At 35.9% G+C, this 18213-nt stretch overlaps 1 pseudogene; it reads left to right on the top strand.

Annotated features, from left to right (window-relative positions):
* Nucleotides 1-268: 268 nt before the first annotated feature.
* Nucleotides 269-17931, top strand: LOC122097671 (annotated as a pseudogene).
* Nucleotides 17932-18213: the final 282 nt, after the last annotated feature.

Here is an 18213-nt window from a genome sequence, read left to right as displayed (position 1 = left end):
GAGCTAGCTGTTCAGCAGGACCTTTGTTAGTATCAATGATGGAGATCTCCGGTGGTGGGAGAGGGGCAGCTTTCCCTCTTCTGCTCACTGACAAGGAGTGAGGATGTCAGGGTTCTACTCATGCCAGAGTCTTGGTTCTTGGGCTGTCTCTGGTCTTCGATCTGCAGGATGAAGATATCTGGTCCTTGTTAGTTTTTGCTGGTGGCGAGTAGAATCCACTCACCGGCTGGGTCTGGCACCTTTGTCCCAAACTTTCTGTGTTGTAGGTATGGAGGTCGCAGCCACTGCTGCCACAACCACTGCTGCCGCAGCCGGGGCTACTGGTAAGTGTTCAGATCTGTCTCCTTGACTGGATTTTCCCTCTCTGGCCAAACTCTCTGTACTGTGATGGCACACTTGGTGTGATTCTCTAGGTTAAGACTGTTCACTGGAACACTAAAACTGCTTTCTATGAGAGAGCTTGTTTAGCTTCTCTTCTGCCATCTTCCTCTGACTCCAATAAAAATGATTTTAAAAAGATTATATAAGGTACCATCTTTAAATTTTGTAGGGTCTGTAGCTGTAATTTTAATTTGACATTCAGTATTGGATACAATTATGATGCTTTGTCAATTGGTGTTTTAGAGTTATAACTTAATATGTAAACTCTATACTTTAGAAGCCTTAGAGCCACAACTCTTTTTTTTTTTCTATTACTGGGGTTTGAAATCATGGCTTCATGCTTGATGGGCTTGCTTTCTTTAGTGGTGCTTTACCACTTAAGCCACATCTCCAGCCTCTATTTTCTGCCCAGGCTGGCTTCAAACTTCAGCCCTCTAGAATGTAGGCTCATTGTGGCCTTTTAATGAACTTTTCTCTAATGAACTTTTAATTTCATAAAATATTTAAGTAAATTTTAGACTTCTAAGTAGGTCAAACTATGGAATATTTTTAATTTAATATTATTTAAATTGTTTTACTTTGTTTCCTTCTCTTGTATTTAGGCATGAGTCACTAGCACTCTGCTAACTAGTCAGACCATTTTAGAGATAAAGTGGGCTTTTCCTGGATTGAGGAAGGGTGTTTCTTATGATTGTGGGAAGGACAGTAACATTAAAGAGAGGTTGAAAGTTCAACCCCTTTCCCTTATTACTGTTCTATGTTGTGATGACATTGAATTTAGACCCAGTGAGTGAACAAATAGTGATAGATCCTATGTATCACACTTCTTTACAGTCAGATTGAGGTAAAAAGAGGATAGGTAAAGAAAGTAAAATTGGGAATGGGCTTTGAAGATTTCCTCTGAGGATCATTCACCATTGGGAAAGAATGTTTTCTCTCTTGAGCACATATCATTTTACTATAATATTATGTTAATTTTCACTTGGAACAATTGAATTAGCAATAATAAATGTTTATAGGGAATACTAGGGTGATCAGTAAAGAGACTAGCATTAGGAATCACAAGACATGAAATACTGTATTGGTTTTGTTTGCCTTACTTCTGTGCTGAATCTTACAGTGGTTTCTTCTTTCTGGACCTTGGTTTATCCAAATATGAATTGATGCTTTGACTCTGAAAGTCCTAATTCTAAATGAGGACAATAAAGCAACAGATCTCTTACTTTCTTTTCTTCTCATCTTTCTAATAAATGTAACACACAATTATGAAAAATTGGTTGGTTTCCCTATCTTCCACCTCTATTCTACTACTCTGTTAACTGAGCAATTTAATAATTTCTTTTATAGTCCTTTAGAAATAGTATATGCATATGAAAATATATTAGTCTTATTTTATACACTGGTGAAATCACATCATGCACACACTGTTTTTCACCTTAGCTTATTTTTCTTAATGTCTTTGAGATCTTTCCATGTAGACACATAAACATCTCTCTTGTTTTTAAACAACTGGAGAGTATTTCGTATCAATATATCATTTATTTAAACAGTTATTTGATAGTGGACATTACATTGATTTATACATTTTAATCATTACATATAGAGTTTTAACTTTTTGTGAAACTATTCCCTTTCTACAAAAATGTTTCTACTTGGTAATCATTTATATGTGATGTTTATAAGGCATTGATGTTTATAACACATGATAGTATTTCTGAGTACTTCATTTATACAAAGTTAACTCTCTGTCAGTATGTTTATTTTATTCACTTGTGTCTTTGAGTATACAATTCACATGGTTTAAAGAAAGACATTTCCAAATAAGTTTTTTATTGTGAAAATACTGTACGGAGGAGTTACAATCACATGAGCAAGGTAATGAGCACATTTCTTATCAAGCGTTGTTGCCTCTTCCTTTGATTTTCCCCTACTATCCCTTCCCTCCCATCTCCACAACTACATTCCCGCCACCCCCCACCTAAATTATAAAGTTCATTTTTCGACATAGCATCTTGTACATCTCATTGTTGCAATGGGTCAACCTGTATCCCTATTAAAACTATTTTCTTTTTCCCTTCCGCTCCCCAAATTATACCAACATGAAATACAGTGAAAACAGGGGTATACCATGGGAGAGGGACATACAAAGCAACAAAAAAATCACGTGGTACCTTATAAATACATTAGAAACAATAGCAAGAAAGAAAAAACCACTTGTGTCCTCATCTTGGGGTGCATTTCTCTTAACATCATCTTATCTGACTTTTTCTGCTTGTCTCAGATATATACTAAATATTGCAAATAAAGGAAACATTAAAAAAAGAAAAAAATCATGCCTAACACAATGTAAATGCTACTCATACAAATAAGTGAATAACAACAAAAATACCTATTCCTTTCCTCCAGAGGAAATATCCCAAATATGTAACATTTGTTGTATCTATCACTTGGTAAACAGCATAAATTTAAAAAAAGAAAGACATTTTTAGAAATAAAAATAATAATAATCACAATGTGTTGGTTTCCCTGAGTTAAAAGCAAAGGTATAAAATGTATGTGATGTTAGCATGTCTACCCGACTCCCACCAGATAAAGCATACCTAGAAAAAGTAGTGCATCCCCTCAAGCCTTTCCTTAATGCTTAGGCTTTAACTTAGGGTCTGGGCACTGTCCCTGAGCTTTTGTGCTCAAGGCTAGTGCTCTACCACTTGAGCCATAGTTCCACTTCTGATTTTCTGGTAGTTAATTGGAGTTATGAGTCTCACTGGACTTTCCTGACCATGCTGATTTCAAAACATGTTACTCAGATCTGACCCTCCTGAGTACCTAGGATTATAGGCATGAGCCACTAGCTCCCAGTTTATTTACTCTTAATTGTAACATCAACTAGTTTCCCCTATGAAATGCTTTCAGCAAAACAAGGAATAATATTAATGAATAAAAAGGAATGTCATACAAGAGCTTGAAACAACCTAATAATATGATTATGTCCTTATATAGAGTTAAATTCAATTCTAATCAAATTCCAATATATTTTAAAGACATTTGAGGAAATTATTCTAAAAGTTGTATAGAATAATACAAACTCACAAATAGTATCCAGTGCTATAAAAAAAAGAGTGTATGCAGAGAATTTTGCTTTACAAGACCATATGGAATAATACAAAACCTATAATTATTTAAAAATATGCCAGAAGCTGGTGGCTCATACCAATAATCCTAATTACTCAAGAAGCTAAGATCTGAGGATTATAGTTCAAAGCCAGCCTAGGCAAGATAGTTGGTGAGACTCATTTCTCCATTTGACCAGCAAAAAGCCAGAGGTGGCAGTGTAGCTAAAATGTTAGAGCACTAGGCTTAAAGCTCAGGGACAGTGCTCCTGCCCTGAGATCCAATGCTGGGACTGGAGCAAAAATATTATGTAGCTGGGCACTGGTGGGTCACACCTGTAATCCTAGCTACTCAAGAAGCTGAGAGCTAAGGATCGTGGTTCAAAGCCAGCCTGGGCAGGAAAGTCTGTGAGACTTTTATCTCCAATTAACCACCAGAAAACCAGAAGTGCACTATGGCTCAAGTGGTAAAGCAGTCACCTTGATCTGAAGAGCTTAGGGACAGTGCCCAGTCCCAGAATTCAAGCCTCATGACCAACATATATATGTGTGTGTGTGTGTGTGTGTGTATGTGTGTGTGTGTGTGTAAAATTTATATAAGAACAATTAAATTGACTCACTGATAGAATATAGAGCACAGAGAATGATTGATGTATACAGAGCACAGAGAATGATTGATGTATATATAAAAACTTAGTATATGAAAAAGATGAAATCTCTTATGTGGTTGGTTCTGGGAAATCTGACTCATGTGGAAAGGTAAAATTGTATTCTCACTAATAACACCTACAAAATTAAATTCCAGCTTTATTAAAGTCTAGTTGTAAATGGCAAAATATATAACAGCAATATAATTCAAAATAGACAAAAAATTGTGACCTAGGAGTAGGGAAATATTCTTAAATTTCCAAAAGCACAAACCATGAGAATTAAACTTGAAGTACCTACATGTGGAATCTGATTTATTATTTCATTAATTCTATTTACCTTAAGAAGTTCCATGAGATAAAGTTCATGCTCTTGGTCAACATGATTTAATCTTCCACTTACTTGTAACAACAGAAAGTTACTAATCTTAAGAAATACCAACCTGGTAAGAAAGCTGATCTGATTTTATCAATCTTCCACAGAAGAATACATTTTGTAGTTTTTCAGTTACCATCTAATATGTGATAGTTGTAGAGAGAGAAAATTCTAGAATTTATCTTTATCTTTTCACTTACTAGATATTGGCCTTTTAGCAAGTCCCTATCTTTCTCCAGCCACCAGTTTCCACATGTCTAAAATAGGGAAAGATAAATTATTTCTATAATCATTTCCCTAACATCCCTTCATTTGATCCTTCAGAAATTCTGCCATTTATTGCAGAAGATACCTTTTGTTATGGTTTGTTGATGGATTGCTCTCTCAGCTTGGTTGCTCATGCCTTCTAAACTACCACTTGAGCTTTGATTCCAGCCTGTTTTTTTGTTATATATATATATATATATATATATATATATATATATATATATATATATATTATTGTAAAGATACAGTACAGAAGGGTTATGTTCACATGAGCAGGTAATGAGTCCATTTCCTATCAAGCATTGTTACACCCTCCTTTGATTTTCCCTTACCTCCCTTCTCTCCTCACCTCCCCAAATCCTCCCTCCCCTCCCACCTCCTCCCACAAAGTTGTAAAGTTCATTTTCAACATGCTGTCTTGTACATCTCATTACAATGGTTCATCCTGAATCCTTATTTCAGCATTTTGTTATTTTCCTTCCCCTCCCCAAATTAGAAAAATGTATATACAAGATGCAAGACATGGGAATCAAAAACAGTGACAACAGGGATTGAACCATGGGGGAAGAACACAAAGAAACAAAAATAATCACATAGTACATTATAAGTATATTAAAAAGAACAGCAATAAAGATAAAACCTCTCGTGTCCCTATCTTGGGATTCATTTCATTTAGCATCAGGTTATATGGTCATATGTACATAGCTTTTGACCTCTTCTGCTTGTCCTAGACATATACTAGTTATTGATGATAAGGGAAACCATGGGACCTATGTTTGAGTCTGGCTTGCTTCACTTAATATAATTTTTTCCAAATCTTTCCATTTCCTAACAAATGGGGCGGTGTCATTCTTTCTAATGGACGCATACAACAAATCCTCAAAGAAACTATGGCCCGATTAATAAATGGGCTAAAGACTTAAAAAGAGACTTCTCTGAAGAGGAAATAAGAATGGCAAATAGACACATGAAAAAATGGTCAACTTTTCTAGCCATAAAAGAAATGCAAATCAAAGCAACATTGAGACTCCACCTCACCCCAGTTACAATGGCTATAATCAAGATATCTAATGACAACAGATGCTGGAGGGGATGTAGCCAAAAGGGAACACTACTGCATTGTTGGTGGGAGTGTAAACTTGTTCAGCCACTTTGGAAAGCAGTATGGAGGTTCCTCAAAAGACTCCACATAGAGCTCCCCTATGACTCAGCAATCCCACTTTTAGGAATTTACCCAAAAGATCACAAAAAAGGCCATACTAAAGCTACTATCACAACTATGTTTATCGCTGCATTATTTACCATAGCTAAGATATTGAACCAACACAGATGCCCCTCAGTAGATGAATGGCTAGAAAATGTGATATATGTATATATAATGGAATTCTATGCCTCCATTAGAAAGAATGACACCGCTCCAGCCTGGTTTTTGTGGTTAACATGAGATGGAATCTCTCAGATTTTCTTCTGAGGCCGGCTTCAAAACTTGATCCTTTAACTTTCAGTCTCCTGTGTTGGTATGATTACAGGCATGAGCCACCATTGCCTGGCACAAGTTTTTGATAATTACCCTCTGGATTCAGTAAAACTTGGTATCAAATTCTAGTTCTATCATTTACTAGCACTTTGATTTATTAACTAAACTTGTCTGTGTCTTATTATCCCAAATTGGAAAATGAGAGTTTGTTTGTTAGAACAAATTATTTGCCATATCTAAAATGTTTAAAGATTATATGGAGCAGAGTAAACATTTATAGATGCTAGCACAAAAATATTTTTTGGTTAGCATCAGTGACTCATGTTTATAATTCTATCTGCTCAGGAGGCTGAGATCTGAGGATAATAATTTGAAGCCAGCCAAGAAAAACCTTTAGAAAATCTCTAAATACCAAAATGCCTGAAATGGAGCTGTGACTCAAGAGGTAGAGTGCTACTTTTGAGCAAAGTTCTCAGGAACAGCATCCAGACCTTGAGTTCAAACCCCAGAACTGGAAAAATATTTTTTGGTCTTCAAATTTCCTCTTCTAAAAATGATACTAATAAAAATCTGTATCTTATAGAACTACTGTTTTGAATTAAATGAAATAATGCATATAAAGTACTAAGCATATTTCTTGATCCATTTAAGCAGTTTTTAATATTATAACTAGAGGTGGTGGCCTTCTAATTTCATTTGTAGGTGCCATTTCTATTATATAGTTACCACACATTACTTGAGATATACTTGGCACATTTTTATTGAACCAATTTTTGGCTTAGTTCTCCTTAAAGGTATTGAGATAAGAGTTAAATACTGTTGAATTTTCTAATGATATAAATGTTAATGATAAACTTTTAGTATAAGCACATTGTCTTTACTTTTCCTAAGAATTAAAAAAAAAACCTCAGGAACATGACTTTCGCTCCCTTAAATGATAGCTGGCTAACCAAACTACTCTATGTGGACTTGTCAACTGATCAGCTCCTCTTTTAGCAACTGACTAGATTATCATGTTATCTTGACTGCTTTATACATACAGATGCTTGAGGAAACTATACTGCCCTGCAAAGAACACTGCTGAAGCCATGACTCTGTAAATTCCATGATCTCTACATCTGGAGATCTTGTTCCAGACAACTTCATGTGCTTTGGAAGACTAGTCTAGGCAGCCCTCATTTTGTAAACTAGATAATTCTGCTCATGCTGCAATGTAATCTGAGGACTGGAAAATAAATTTAAATATATTAAAAAGAGATTTGTTCTAACACTATTTTTAGAAGTCTAAATATGATTCATGTGAAGTAGTACAATGCCTACACTGTATAAAAGCCCATTATATTGACTAGACAAAAATAAGCTAGAAATTATTTATAATAATCACATCCCCAAATTTCAGTTAATAAATAAGTGTTTTATTTCTTGACCACAAAAAGCAATCAAACATCTAGTAAATATCCATAATTACTGACTCCTGTTGCTTCATATGTTTAACCAAAGTGGCAAGAAAGAAGAGAGCTAGAGCATAAACAGATGCCTTTCTTAACTTCAGCCTTAAGATACTTCTCACAGTCTATTGGCCACAACTAACCACATGGTCTCACTCAACTCCAAAGAACTGAAAAGTATGACATTAAACTTTGACAGGCACTGATAATTCCACTTAATCCACTGATAACTACACTGTATCTAGTTTCTAAATGGCTTTTAGATAATATATCTTCATTAACTCCTTTAAGTGTTCTATTACAAATAGCTGTGGAATCAGCCAAGGTGCCCCCCCAAATGAAAAATTAATAAAGAAAATATGGACATATATACCATGGGATGTTACTCATCCACCAAAAAATTAAATTATGTTATTTGCAGGAAAATGGGTGGAACTCTAGATCATCATGTTGAATAAGGTTAGTCAAGGTAAAAAAGAAATCCCTAAGATTTGAGGCTGAGAAGGTGGCTCATTGGTAGCATGCTTGCCTTGCATGCATGAGGATCTGGGTTTGATTCCTCAGCACCGCATAAGCAGAAAAAGCCAAAAGTGGTGCAGTGGCTCAAGTGGTAGAGTGCTAACCTTGAGCTGAAGATCTGAGGGACAGTGCCTAATCCCAGAGTTCAGGCCCCACGACCAACAACAACAACAAACAAACCAACAACAAGTGTCTTATGTTTTTATTCATTTTGGAATATAGACCTAAAATTATTTTAACAAGAATACCATTAATAATGAGATATGATAGTAAAAGAAGGATTATATGGTGATAAAAATCAGTGGGAGGTAGAGAAGGCAAAGGAAAATATACTAAAGTATTGGAATGTTAAAAAGATCAAAGTATAAAATCCTGAAAAGTGAGGAGGAAGAAGGAGGTCATGGACTATAATGGAAAATGAACTTTTTCAATGTACACTATGCATCTGCATCTATAAATTTACTAAAATGAAACTATTCATAATAAAATATACTAATTCAAAAATAAAAGTTAAAAATTAAAAAAATTCTAAAATGAAATGATTTCTATTTTCATACTTATCTATAGAATACTTCAAGCATGTTCATCTGTTATGCATGCTACTTTTGCCTTCCCCAGTCTCATTGGTACTCACTCTTATACAGATCCTCTTTTATATTCCAGTAAGGGAATTCACAGGATGAATTTGATGGGGCTATATTGTACATGTATTTAGATATATCACACTGAGATCCCTTTATATAACCAATATATACTAATATAAAGTGGGAAAATGCATACAAAAAGAAAATAAATGAAATATGGAATGTAAATACTGTCATTAATATAATCATGGAACTACATTAAACTTAGAAAATGACCCAAAATAACCTTCCTCCAATGGCTAGATTCTCCTTCAGAGTATCCCCAAGGGAAACTTTATTCCTAAAGAGTTTAGTTGGTAAAGATTATTTTCATTTTGAGGCTAATTCTGTTTCTCTTCCCCTATATCTAGCTTATCTTTAGTTCTTCAAAGTTCAGTCCTTTTGTCATTAAATTGATGAAAATAATATCTCATCTTTTAAATTTCATGAAAAAATTTTCAGAAGAAGGCTGGATGAGACATATTTTAGGTAAGGAAACTTAAGCTTTACAAAGCGAAATGAAGTATAATTTTTCTTGTTCAAATTGTCCTTGAAAAATATAATGACAAAATTGTCTTCATATGCTTTAATGAAAAGTGATTTAGATAAACTATTCAATATAAATAGCACAGTGTCACATGCATTATAGAAGCTCAAAAAAGGCACACTCTTTGAACATAGATAGTAGAAAAGCTAGATAGAGGAGTGAAGGAGAGTAAAACTATCTTCTCTTCTGGTATTAAAAGTTTGAGTTCTCAATCCCATCGATACCAGTAGTTACTGGTAAAAACACAGCAAAATGCTTTACCCGCTAACAAGTCTAATTTTTGTGAAATTGAAAGTGCTCCTTAGATATTCTAATGTCACCCATAGCCAAGATTTGGTGATATAACACAAAGAAAACATATATTCATTCCTGAAATATCACCTCAAGGTAATTTATTAGCTCATTAGTATATAGCCCTCTACTATATATAAAGTATAATTTTACATTTCTTCCTCATTACATTACTATGCAAATGTACAGGCACTTTTAATACTCTCAGTTTTCTTCTCATGTCATGCCTGATAGTATGGTGCCTATAAAGACTTCAGAAACATATGAGTACCTTTCCTATATTTCACATTCCACTGAAGTCCTCTTTGTCTGGTATTCTAGTCACTGGGAAAAATACTTATCTACAGACTTGAGTGTTGTACTCTAAATAATCCATCCTAGAACTGGAGCTCATCATATTGTTTGAGATAAACCAAGCTCAGAGAGTCAAATATCACATGTTCTGGACCATTTATGAAATATAGACGCAAAATGATGATAATGATGATGGTGGGACATGAAAGGGGAACCTTCTAGGGGTGCACATAAGAAAGATAGGGAATTCAAGGGAAAGCATACTAAAGGTTAAAGATTGAATGATGTTCCACAGGTATGTATATGAAAACAGCATAGTGAAAACACCAAACACTATTTGAAAAGGGGGAGAAAGGGAAAGAAGGAATGAGACCATAAGATAGATGGTGAAATTATCTAAAGGACACTATATGTATGTATGGAAATAATTACAATAAAATCCTCTTATTACTAATATATACTAATTCAAACATCGAAAAGGAATTCATCCTATTATCTTAAATTTGTTCCATTATTTTAAGATTTAATCAAGGCAAACAACTAAATATAGTTTCTTATATGATAATCATTTGTTTTCATTTTTCTCTAAAAATTTCAGACTTTGATAAGAAGACATTCAAACACTGCTCATTTTCCAATTCCTATTAATTCTTACTCCCAAATGAATTTTTATTACTCAAAACAGTCTTCCCTTTGCTTCTGAAAAGTTCATTCCTACTCCCATAAAGAAATAGGTCATAAAAATTATTTGATCAATCATATACATCATATATCAGACACAGAACTCAGACACATATTCCTAGATTGCTTGAGTTAAAGCTCTGTAACTTTAAAATATATTTTCTAGCTATTCAGAATGCTGAGATTGGGAGATCTTGGTATCAGTACATTCTGGAATAAAAGTTCACAAGACTACATCTCAAAATTAACCAGAACCAATATAGAGGGGTGTGTCCTAGGAGTCTTTCCTGGGAATGAAAACTTGTTCAAACAATCTGGAAAGCACTATGGAAAGTCCTAAAAAGACTAAACATAGAGCTTCCCTATGACCCAGCAACTCCACTCCTGGGTATTTATCCAAATGACCACAAACCAGACCAGCATTACCATGTTTATTGCAGCATTGTTTTCCATAGCCAAGATATGCAATCAACCCAGCTCCACATGTCCCTCAGTGGATGAATGGATCAAGCAAATGTGGTATATATAAATAATGGAATTCTACTCATCCATCAGAAAAAATAATACAACCATTTGTAAGGAAATGGAAAGACTTGGAAAAAACTGTATTAAGTGAAGTAAGCCAGAGCAAAAGAAACACAGGCTGCATGGTTTCCTTCATTTGTGGTAATGTGCCTATAATAAATCTACAAGTAAATACATTGAATGATTACACACACACACACACACACACACACACACACACACACACACACACACACACACAAACAACAGTCGCACAAATATTGAAACCTATTTACATAATTTTTCATGGCTAGTGGTCCATTTTCTCTTTAGGATAAAGTTGACTAATTTCTACTTGGTTCATATCTTTTCTGGACAGATATTTTTAAAAATACTTTCTTGGGGCTGGGAAGGTGGCTCAGTGGTAGAGTGCTTGCCTTGCATGCCTGAGGCCCTGGGTTCAATTCCTCAGCACCACATAAGCAAAAAGAAAAAAGCTGGAAGTGGCACTGTGGCTCAAGTGATAGTGTGCTAGCCTTGAGCTGAAGAGCTGAGGGACAGCACCCAGACCCAGAGTTCAGGCTCCACGACCAGACCCAAAAAAAAATAAAAATAAAAATACTTTCTTGCTATTGTTTCTAACATATTTATAAGGTACCATGTGACTTTTTGTTGTTGCTTTGTATGTTCCTCCCTCACAGTATAACCCCTGTTTTCACTGCATTTGATGTTGGTCTAATTTGGAGAGGGGAAGGGAAAAAATGTTTAAATAGGGATACAGGTTGACCCATTGCAACAATGAGATGTATCAGACACTGTGCTGAAAAACAAAATTTACAATTTAGGTGGGGGGGAGTGTAGGTGAGGATGTGGGAGGGAAGGGATGGTAGGGGAAAAACAAAGGAGGAGGCAATAATGTTTGATAAGAAATGTACTCATTACTTTGCTCATGTAACTGTAACCCCTCTGTACAGTATTTTCACAATAAAAACTTATTTTACAAAAAAGAAAACAAATACTTTTTTGTTGTAGGCCTTGAACTCAGGGCCTGGGCACTGTCCCCAGGCTTTTTTGCTCAAGGCGAAGACTCTCCCACTGTAAGCGAAAGCTCCATTTCCAGTTTTTGTGGAGATAATAGTCTCATGGACTTTCCTGCATAGGCTGGCTTTGAATAATAATCCTCAGATCTCAGAATCCTGAATAATTATAATTATAGGCATGAGTCACCACTGCCCAGCTAAAAATACTTTTCATTTTCATTTCATGTTTTTTTTCTGAATAATAAATTTCATTCATCATATAACTCAAGTTCTGCCTTCTCTTTCCAATACAATGATGGGCTTTCCATTCTCATTCACATAAATCTTAGATTCATTGTGATCATCCATTATTTTCCTATAATAATGAGATTATAAAAATATGATGCTACTGCTCTTCAAGAGGGTCCAAGTCATTAACAGGGAAATAGATATCTCTCCATATACCTCTAGTAGAATTTTTTTCTACTCTTACTTCAACGCTACAGCATTTTAGATACTACTTTTAGCACTGGTTGTGTTTAACTCTATATATCATCCTGAGATTCCTGGGTTACTAATCTTGTTTTTAAAATTATAAAAAAATTAATTCTGCCAAAATAAATATTTTATTGAAAAATAATAAAAAGAATAATAAATAAAAGAATAATAAATGAAGTATGTCCTCTTTCCATAATTAATAGATGTTAGAAAAATCTTTTTTTGTCAGTACCAGAAAGGCCTTAAGGTTTAAACTCAGAGCCTCATGATGGAATTTTGATTCAGGGACATAAGCTCTCACTCAGCCTACTTGTTCACAACAGAGACTCTGCCACTTGCAATGCTTCTAACTTGGATTTTGTTGGTTATTTTGGAGGTAAAGTCTAGTTGGTTTTTCTAGCCAGACTGCCTTCAAACCATGATTCTTGAGATGTCAGTCTCTTGAGTAGGTAGGATTATAGGTCTGAGTTACCAGTGCCTAATTTGAGTATGTGTTTTTTTAAGTATTTTAAACCTTTTTTAACAAATAAAATGGTAGTGATACACTTTGAATCTTCTTTTGAAAGTTCTGAGTGGTAGAGCCACACTCTTAGTAATGTTACTACTTTTTAGCCCACTTCATGTTGCTCTTACCCTTACCTTCCAAAACAATTCTTTTCATCATTGTTATTACTCATCTTGTAGTTAATAAAGTTTTGTATATTTATACACATTTATATAGAAATTATATGTATTAATACATAATACAAATATATTTATAATTAATCAATACTTGTGTTATGTGTAATATATTAAATTATATGATAACATAACACAATTACCATATTTATGTTATAATAATGTAATAACATACTTACTGATTCCTTTTTTCTTTTTTGTCTTTTTCCCCCTATGGCTTAACCCCTGTTGTCACTGTATTTGATTTTGTTACCCTGGGTATTGTATATACATTTATCAGAATGAGAGAAGGGAAGGGGAACAAAAAATGGTGAGACAAAGGACAAAGAAGGAACAATGCAACAGAGATACTCACAAGACAATAAGTTGGGCATGACCTTAAAACTTGGAGGGTGGTTGAGGGGAAGGAATGTGGGAAAAAATGAGGGAGGGGGTAACAAGTTTGAGAAGAAATGTACTCACTTCCTTACTTATGTAACTGTAACCCCTATGTATATCACCTTGACAATAAAAAAGATGGTATAGTCAAAAAATTTATAATTGGAGCAGCAGCCTGGGCCACTCCCCCGGATGTGTCTTGCTTCAACACTGGACAGAATAGACCCAGGAACTCCTTTCCATCACCAACTGCCTTCGAATCTCCTTGGCACTCACAACCTCTGACCCTACTCTTAGGCTTCCAGGACCAACCAATACCATTTTTTTGTGGTTAGCACTGTATCGGTGACTAGCCGTGACCTTCTAGATTTGTCAAAATTATTCCACTGAGGTGGAGGCTGCTGTCAACTTGCATTTGCGGACCTCCTACACATACCTCTCTCTGAGCTACTATTTCTATAGCGAGGATGTGGCTCTGGACAGCATGGGCCAGTTCTTCCATGAATTGGAGTAAGAGAAGCGTGAGAGCACCCACCATCTCCTGAAGATACAGAACAAGCGTGGTAGCAGAGCACTATTCCAGGATGTGAAGAAGCCTTCTCAAGATAAGTGGGCTAACAGGAAAAATCACAACACGTACCCAAGATATCCAAACAATCCTAACGGACTACTTTCAAAAGTTATACTCTCAAAAGGAAGAAAACCTGGCAGAAATGGATGCATTTTTAGAGAAATACAAGTTGCCCAAACTGAGCAAAGAAGAAGTAAACAAATTAAATAAGCCAATATCCTACAACGAGATACAGGAAGCTATCAAAAGTCTTCCAACAAAAAAAAGCCCAGGACCACATGGATTCACAGCAGAATTCTATAAGACTTTTAAAGAAGAACTAATACCCATACTCCTCAAGCTCTTCAGAGAAACAGAGAAGGAGGGAGCTATCCCAAACTCATTCTACAAAGCCAATATCACACTCATCCCCAAAAAAGGCAAAAACCCAACCAAAAAGGAGAATTATAGGCCAACTTCCTTGATGAACACAGATGCAAAGATCCTTAACAAGATTCTAGCTAACAGAATCCAGAAACACATAAAAAAATCATACACTATGACCAGGTAGGCTTCATCCCAGAGATGCAGGGATCGTTTAACATACGTGTCAATAAATGTAATCCAACACATCAACAGAGCCAAGGTCAAGAATCACATGATTATCGCCACAGATGCAGAAAAGGCTTTTGATAAAATTCAACATTCATTCATGCTAAAAGCTCTGGAGAAAATAGGAATAGAAGGAACATTTCTTTTTTATCATTTTTTTTTTTTTTGTCGGTCGTGGGGCTTGAACTCTGGGCCTGGGCGCTGTCCCTCAGCTCTTCAGCTCAAGGCGAGCACTCTACCACTTGAGCTACAGCGCCACTTCCAGGAACATTTCTTAAAACAATAAAAGCCATTTATGACAGACCAATAGCCAATATTATACTTAATGGGGAAAAGCTACAACCAATTCTCCTAAAATCAGGAACAAGGCAAGGATGCCCACTGTCTCCACTCCTCTTCAATATAGTCCTGGAACCCTTAGCCAGGGCAATAAGGCAAGAAAAAGACATTAAAAGGATCCACATAGGGAAAGAAGAAGTTAAACTATCCCTTTTTGCAGACGACATGATACTATACATTCACGATCCCAAAAACTCCATCCCCAAACTCTTAGAAATCATAAATCACTTCGGCAAAGTAACAGGATACAAAATAAACCCACAAAAATCAGTTGCCTTCCTGTACACTGACAATGTACAAGAAGAGAGGGAAATGAAGGGAGAAACCCCATTCACAATAACCTTCCCCAAAATAAAATATTTAGGAATTAACCTAACCAAAGATGTAAAAGAACTATTTAATTAAAACTATAAAAAGTTAAAGAAAGAAATTGCAGAAGACACTAGGAAATGGAAAGACTTCCCATGCTCTTGGATAGGCCGACTTAATATAGTGAAGATGGTAATACTGCCAAAATTAATATACAAATTCCATGCAATTCCTATTAAAATCCCAATGATGTGCGTTTCTGAAATACAGAAAACAGTCCAAAAATTCATATGGAACAACAAAAGACCTAGAATAGCCAAAACAATTCTAGGGAATAAAGACAACATGGGAGAGATATCCATGCCGAACTTCAAACTCTACTACAGAGCTATAATAACAAAGACAGCATGGTACTGGCACAAAAACAGACCTGAAGACCAATGGAACAGAGTAGAAGATCCAGAAATAAATCCACAGGCCTACAGCCAGCTGATATTCAACAAAGGAGCCAAAGACATACAATGGAAGAAACACAGCCTCTTCAACCACTGGTGCTGGGAAAACTGGGCGCCCACATGCAGAAAACTAAAAGTGGACCCCAGCCTATCACCATGCACCAACATCAACTCAAAATGGATTAAAGACCTTAACATTAAACCTGAATCTCTGAACCTACTGCAGGACAGAGTAGGAGAGACACTTGAACTAATAGGCACAGGAAGGAACTTCTTGAACAGAGTCCCAGGGGCACAACAAATTGGAGAGAGACTCGACAAATGGGACTACCTTAAAATAAAAAGCTTCTGCACAGCTAAATCTTTCGCAACCAAGCTAGAAAGACAAGCAACTAATTGGGAAAAAATATTTACCAGCAATATATCAGACAAGGGGTTACTATCCAGTATATACAGGGAACTCAAGAAACTAATCCCTCCCAAACCTAACAAACCAATTACTAAATGGGCAAGGGAACTAAAGAGGGACTTCTCAGATGAAGAAATAAAAATGGCAAAGAAACACATGAGGAAATGTTCATCATTCCTGGTGGTGAAGGAAATGCAAATAAAGACAACCCTGATATACCACCTTACCCCAGTCAGAATGTCCCACATCCACAAATCAGCCAACGACAAATGCTGGAGGGGACGTGGAGAAAGAGTAACTCTATTACACTGCAGGTGGGAATGTACACTTACACAACCACTTTGGAAAGCAGTCTGGAGGGTCCTTAGAAAGCTAAAGATTGACCTCCCTTACGACCCAGTCATACCACTTCTAGGCATCTACCCTGAACAACAGGAACCAATATACAAGGACACATGCACCTCCATGTTTATTGTAGCACTGTTCACAATAGCTAGGATATGGAAACAACCCAGATGCCCCACCACAGATGAATGGATCCAAGAATTGTGGTATCTATACACAATGGAATATTATGCAGCCATTAGAAATGACAAAATAATGCCATTTGCAAGGAAATGGATGGAGCTAGAAGGAATCATGTTGAGCGAGGTAAGCCAAGAACGAAGAGACAAACGGTACATGGTCTCCCTGATAAGTGGATGCTAAATCCAAAATGTTAGTTGATACGACAAAATTAACAGGACTTAAAAAACAAAGAACTTCCACTCATCTGGTCGAACCACTACTAAATATCCCCATGCTGTTGATCACATGTTTGGTGTATATGTGTACACCGTTATATGTTATAGACTATGATAGACAATTTGCTCCAGGAAAGTTAGAATGAACTTGTGACTTTAAATGAGCATCATTATTCCACAATACTGTGAAATTTGGGAAATTATGTAATCACTTAATCACAATTAAAAAAAAAAAAAGAACCTCGGGGAAGGGATGGTAGGGGGAAAACAATGGAGGGGGTAACAATGCTCAATAGGAAGTGTACTCATTACCTTGCTCATGTAACTGTAACCCTCTGTATAGTATCTTTACAATAAATTTTTTTTTTAAAAAAGGTAAGTGGGCTAAAACCATGAAGCCATGGAAGCTGCCATGGAGAAGAACCTAAACCAAGCCATTTTGGATCTTCATGCCTTGGTTCTGCTAGCACAGACTCCCATCTCTGTGGCTTCCTGGAGAACCACTTACTGCATGAAGAGGCAAAGCTCATCAAGAAGATGGGCAAACAATCAACCTCTGCAGGCTGGCTGCCCCTCAGGCCATGCTGGGCAAGTATCTCTTTGAACGTCTCACCCTCAAGCATGACTAGAAAACCCCAGGTCCAGCAGTCTTTGAGGGTCATCTCTGCCTTGCCTGACATCAGGGTTTCCACCTGAGCTGCTTCTTCTAGCCACTGGGAAATTTCCTAACTAACCACCCTGGAGCCCTTCCCAAGACTTGGACCAAAATAAAAGTTTTTGCAGAAAAAAATATAATCATGCCTTATTTCCTTTTCTTGAAGTTCATGTCATGGAATATTATTTTATATGATTATATGCACATAGCTGTTGAGCCTGTGTCAACCAATACTATGCATATCCTCCTTTGGCCTCAGTGTGTGAACGTCTAAAGTCCTACATAATTTATCATGTCTCAGTGTGTACATATATATATATATATATATATATACATATATATATATATATATATATATAATTTAATGTGTTTGCTTGTAGATTTATAGGCACATATTAGTTAC

This window comes from Dipodomys spectabilis, unplaced genomic scaffold, assembly GCF_019054845.1.
Source record: "Dipodomys spectabilis isolate Male_0828 unplaced genomic scaffold, ASM1905484v1 ptg000424l, whole genome shotgun sequence".
Taxonomy (NCBI): Eukaryota; Metazoa; Chordata; class Mammalia; order Rodentia; family Heteromyidae; genus Dipodomys; species Dipodomys spectabilis.
This window is presented reverse-complemented; position numbering and strand designations above follow the sequence as displayed.